The following is a 6,343-nucleotide window of genomic DNA, read 5'->3' as shown; positions in this document are numbered from 1 at the left end:
CAAGTTGTTGCAAAATGCCAGTGAGTTGTGGAACGATTTTGAGCGTGAGAGTGAAGAATGAATGATGTTTGATCACTATTTTGAAAATGAGTACTCATTGAAAATAGCTGCCCCAGTTTTGCTGATGCAATGAGATTGGACGATTCATAATTTATCCCAAGACTTAGCTGATCCAAAGTCTCTTGTGCAAATTGGGTTTGACCAAGGTGTAAGTGGGTCAAATGAACTACTGCATTGACCAAATAAAACCATACAAGAGAACATAACAAATTACTGTTATCATGGACCTTGAGAGTTGAGAGTACCAGCTCCACATTGAAAACCTCCTTTCAACACCACGGCCAACTCCAGCTGGTCATTGTGTTTAGTGTTGTGATTTTCCATGTCAGCAAATTTTGTGGTTCATTTTTTATGTGGGCTAGGAAAAATGTTGGTGGGTTTCGGTTTTTTTTTTTTTTTTGAGTCCTGTTACTGCCAGACCCCATATTGTGTTGGGCAGACCCGAGTTGGGCCGGGGTCTACCCATTGTGTTGGGCGCAACTTCAAACCATACACCCCTCAACCAAAACACGGAACAAACCGAGAAACCGGCAATAGCCAGTTACCACCCTTCGTTAAATTCACAAAAAATCGCAAAAAAACCTACCAAAACCAAAAACAAAAAATTGTGCATGAACAACTTCTCCAACAACAACACCTTCTTCAACAACAGCAACAACAACATCAATCTTTAGCTTCACATTTTCATCTCTTACATGTACGTCGAACTTCTACTTTCTTCATATTGCCTAGTTTGTTAAAATAGTGTTTGGGGCAATGGTTAAAGTTCTATTTATACTGAGGAAGTGTGAGCACACCATGAACAGGTAGAGAGAATATGATAAAGGAGACGAGTAAACTACCCTAGCCCACGTCCCCACCCCTGGAAGGCAAAGCTTACTAGTTAACCCTTTTTCTATTTACCTTGACTGACAAAACAGAAAAGATCTCAGGATAGCAACTAGAATAAGTTCTTACGGCCACAGCCATACAGGCTACATTGAGTGGGCTTGATATGATTAGGATCTAGCTATTTGTTTATGAGTTTTCCTTATTAATATTAAGTGAGGAGGCATGAGATGTGAATTTATCATGAGTACTGTTTTGATTATCCAGGTTACATTTGTTTCAAGTGAGCCGCTTCCCCCTGAGTTTGCTCATTCCCTCAAGTATGGGAAGTTTACTTACAATCTCTACAGCCACAGTTTGCTTCATTTTGGTCAAGTAATTATCATATCAAAATAATTTTATTTATTTTTCTAATTTACTTATTATTCATTTATTTGGGTATTTTGTAGCAATGCCTCGAACAAAGAATGTGAAGAATATAGCAAAAAGTGTTTTCACGGGTGCTAAGAAGTTGTTAGGTGGGGGGAGTAGTAGTTCGGGTCACAGTAACCCGCCTGAGAACTCTTGCACCCGTGAACTCTTGCAGGAGAAGAATCCATCTGATTAATCTCTGCTTAGCATCCTTCTTTGCAAGAAGGTACCTAAGGGCTGCATGGTCCGTGTAAACTAAAGTTTTAGAACCAACCAAATAAGGACGAAACTTATCTAAAGCATAAATGACAAACTAAGAATTCTTTTTCAGTAGTTGTATAATTCCGTTGAGCATAGTTTAAGGTTTTACTAGCATAATAAATAACGTGGACTTATTATCTAGTTTACGTCCCAAGACAAACACCAACCGCATAATTATTAGCATCACACATGAGTTCGAAGGTTTAGACCAATCGGAGGTCAGATAATTGGTGCAGAGGTTTAGGCTTTTAAAGTTTCAAAAGCGCTACGGTTAAAATTAAAATCAAAGATTGCATCCTTCAAAAAGCAGATTAGTTAAAGGCCTAGCTATTTTCGAGAAATCTTTAATAAAATGCCTATAAAAACCTGCATGGCCTAGAAAGGCTCTAATATCACGGACAGTCCGTGGTTTAGGTAGAGTCGCTATCTTATCTAGTTTGGCCTTATCTACTTCGATGCCATCACTAGATACAATATGACCTAGTACTATGCCCTTTTTCACCATGAAATGACACTTTTCCCAGTTTAAAACGAGGCTCTTTTCTTCACACCGTGTCAAAACCTTAGACAGGTTAGACAAGCGATGCGTGTGAAGGAGTCTCCATAGATAGAAAAATCATCCATGAAAACTTCCATAAAAGCTTCTACCATGTCACTAAATATATGAAGCATACAACATTTGGAAGGTACGGGGAGCATTACAAAGGCCAAAAGGCATTCGTTTATAGGCATACGTTCCAAAGGGACATGTGAAGGTAGTCTTTTCTTGGTCATCAATATCAATAATAATCTGAAAATAGCCTGAGTAGCCATCCATAAAACAATAAAAAGCATGACCAGCTAGGCATTCGAGCATCTGATCTATAAAAGGTAAAGGAAAGTGATCCTTTCGTGTCATAGCATTTTAACGTCTGTAATTAATACAGATTCTCCATTTCATAGGACCTTGTGTGACAACATAGTCACCCTTTCCGTTACGTACCATGGTAACTCCCGATTTCTTAGGAACTACATGAATGGGGCTTACCCATTCGCTATCAGAGATTGGGTATATGATACCTGCATCGAGTAATCATAAGACTTCTTCCCTAACCACCTCTTTCATGGCAGGGTTCAAACGACGCTGAGGTTCGCGAGAAGTCTTCGCGTTATCCTCCAAATGGATGCGATGAGTGCAAACATTAGGGTCAATTCCCTTAATGTCGGCTAGGGACCAACCAATCGCAGACCGATGTTCCCTAATCACCCTGATTAAACGTGTCTCTTCATCCTTAGTTAACTGAGAAGATATAATTATCGGATGACTACCATCCGGATCAAGTTGAATATATTTTAACTCCAGGGGAAGAGGTTTAAGCACCGGGTGGAAGGAATGTCAATAGATGTTTCATCGGGGTCCCCATTTTGCATAATGAATACTTGCTTAGGTAGCAAGTCTTCATACTCAGTATATGGAGCAACCGACGGGTTTACAATTGGTGTGGACTCAAGGATGGTGTTGACTTCCTCTAAGTAGGAGTTATTTACAAAATCTGAAGTTCCAAAAGAAAGGAATTTGTACATATTGTTTTGGGAAAAGTGTTGTTAAAATAATCTTGAGCTAAGCTCTCGATCATGTTAACCTCCCCATCTATAGGCGATTCTCGTAATCTGTTTCATCATTTTAAAAACATTTACCTCAACGTAAAGATGGCCAAAAGATAAGGACATCTTACCATCGCGGCAATTTATAAGCTGGCGTTGGCGTTGCCAAGAAGGGCGCGCCTAAGATGATCGCAGACAGAGTCGTTAGCGACTTCTCGTATCGAGGATAACAAAATCAGCAGGATAGTAGAAATCCTGAACCTTAACAAGCACGTTTTCCACTACACCCTTAGGATACTTAATTGACCTGTCCGCTAACTGCAACGTTATTTTTGTAGGTTGCATTTTCTGTAGACCTATTTGTTTATAAAAATAATACGGGAGTAAGTTAACACTCACCCCCAGGTCTAATAAAGTGGTCGTTGTGTGGGAATCTCCTAAGGTGCATTTTACAGTAGGACGACTAGGGTCCTTGTACTTAACAATTCCATTATTTTCGGATAAAGTTGGGAACTATTCAGTTAGAAAGGCGTCTTTAGGTATGTTGGTCTTACGCCTAGTAGTGCACAACTCCTTAAAAAACTTAGCATGGTTAGGTATCTTTTTAATAGCTTCGAGAAAAGGAAGGTTTATCGTTAGATTTTTGAAAACGTTCCTAATCTCCTCAAAGTTTGTATCCCTGGTTAGCATGGCTAATTTCTGAGGGAACGGTGGTTTCGCTCTATATTTAGCGTATGGCTCGACTTGATGTGTAACCTTGGCTTTCTCGTTTCTTAGGTTGTGGTTTAACCGGTACCCTCTAGTGGTAGGCTCTTGGTTTCTATTTCGATTATCTAGTTCGATATCCGGTGTAAGGAGTATCTTGATGGGGTAACTATAGGCATAGTTACTTTGTTATCAACCACTCTTCCGAATGGAGAGTGGTGATGGCATTTAGGTCACCTACGATTATAGTTTCCGTACTAGTATTACCGTTTACCTTAAAGGCGTGTGTTTGCTATTTTAGGGTTTGGTATCGCTTGTCCCGAAACACGCCTTTTGGTTGGGCTTTCTCTTGGGCCGCTTGTTGTATGCCCCGATTTATGGATTGTAAGATCTGTTGGTTTGATTGAGTCATTGTTTGGAAAAGTTGTTGGGTAACCTCAGTATAAAAAGCGCCGATCACGATCCGGTTGTGTAGGTGTAGTAGTCACAGGTGGTGCGAATGGAACTATCTCACGTTGATTATTTATGGGTGGGTTGTGATAGTTACTATTGTTAACCGGAACGATACCTCTATTGGTATTATAACTATTATAATTACCCTGACCTTGTGTTTGACCTTGTTGTGGTTGCACTTGGTTGTTATAATTATTATAATTCCCCTGACCTTGTCCTTGTCCTTGTCCTTGCCTAGGTGGAGCTTGGTTATAATTGTTTGCTTGCCTAACATTTTGGTTATTAAACCCTGGAGGTGTAACTTGTTGATTGTTTCGCCAACTGAAGTTGGGATTTTGTCTCCATGGGGCATTAGGAATAGGATAGCTATTAATGGAGCAAGCATTATCTTGCTCTGATTGTTGTTGTTCATAGGGGGGTGAGAGGACAATAGGAGTCAGGGTGTTCAGGACTCAAACAGAAATTACATGGGTTGGAGTTTACATTCATGACGGGGATAGGCTTTTGTTGAACAGAAATAGCCTCAACCTTTTTAGTTAGAGATTCGATTAAAATTTTAAGTTCTTGATCGGGTTTCATCTCAAATATACCGGCGGCCTTAACTGTTGAAGAAGAACTAGCAGAGCGGGGGATATCATCACTACCCCCCCCCTCCCCAATTATTATTGCGTTTGGTTTGATCTTCTAAAAGTTTGTAAGCCTCCAAGGCTCCTTTACTTAGGAAACTATCCCCATTCATTATGTCAAAGACTTCTTTATGGTGATGTAGAAGTCCTTTGAAAAAGGCACGAACTAACATGTCTTTTGCTAGGTTATGGCATAGACACTCTATAAGCAGATCGGTGAAACGATTCCAAGCCTCAGAAAATGATTCATGAGGATTCTGTCGAAAAAAATGAATCTTGGAAAGCATCTCATCCGTCTTTAGGGGTGGGTAAAAATGTTCCATAAACAGCTGAACAAGTTTAGCCCACGAGTCCACAGAGTTAGGCGCTTGGGCAGTTATCCAAGACATTGCCTTATCGGCTAAGGTGAAGGGAAATACCCTCAGTTTAATTTGTTCCGCACCAACCGTAGGATGATGGAATGTTGTAAGGACTTGTTCAATCCTACGCATGTGCTGATATGGTTTTTCATGGTCTAAACCATGAAAAACGGGTAACAAATTAAATATGTTTGGGGGGATTCGAAAATCCCCACCGGGTCCGCTAGAACGATGCAAGATTTAGGGCTATCGCCAAGGCTTTGTAAAAGTCGGAGAGGAGCCTCTCTTTCTTCACCATTATGTCGGTGTGGTGGGTGGGATAGTAGCTAGAGGTGTAGTGATTGGTATACTCGATAGACTTGTTTGTTGACGTTGACGGTTAATTACGTTCGGTGTTTTTCTCCGACCAGACCTTAATCTCATGCAAGTCTAAGTCTAAACATGACAACACTCCAAACAATCTTGATATATTAGTATAAACCTCTAACTGGAGATGCGAGGTATGGAAGAAAGGAATACCTGATTGGTCCTTGCTTCACTTATGAATAACGGCTTATTTACCACGTGTTCAGTGTATATAACAAGTTAGAACACTGAAAAACTTAAAAAATCGAAATTGAAACAAACTGTGGAAATCCGCAAAATTCGGTTTTGGCGCTGGTGCGCTCACTTTGGGCGCGAAGTAATTTCGGTGTAAACTTCGAGTTACAGTGTTTGAGCTGGTCGCGCTTCGGGTTTGGCGCGAAGTCGCGACTCGGCTTCCAATAACTTTAGCGAAGAGCGCTCCTTTAGAAGCGCAGTGCGCCCCGGCAATTTTTTTCGAGGAAGTTTAATGCTGAAAAAGACAACCACAGTTAGAATCGAACAAGGGTGGGTGGGTTTAATGGAACTTAAAAATGACTAATTATAGTAAGAAAACAATGCTAAAGGTAACTAAGATGGCAGCAGCGCCATTTGATAAATGTAAAAAGATAAAGTTTACCTACAAAATGAACGATGAAACTCAAAACGTAAGTAAACTAAATCTTATTTTTTACTAATTGCTATCAAGTTTTC

The sequence above is a fragment of the Coptis chinensis genome, chromosome 4 (assembly GCF_015680905.1).
Source record: "Coptis chinensis isolate HL-2020 chromosome 4, ASM1568090v1, whole genome shotgun sequence".
Lineage (NCBI taxonomy): Eukaryota > Viridiplantae > Streptophyta > Magnoliopsida > Ranunculales > Ranunculaceae > Coptis > Coptis chinensis.
Note: the sequence above shows the minus strand (reverse complement) of the source record.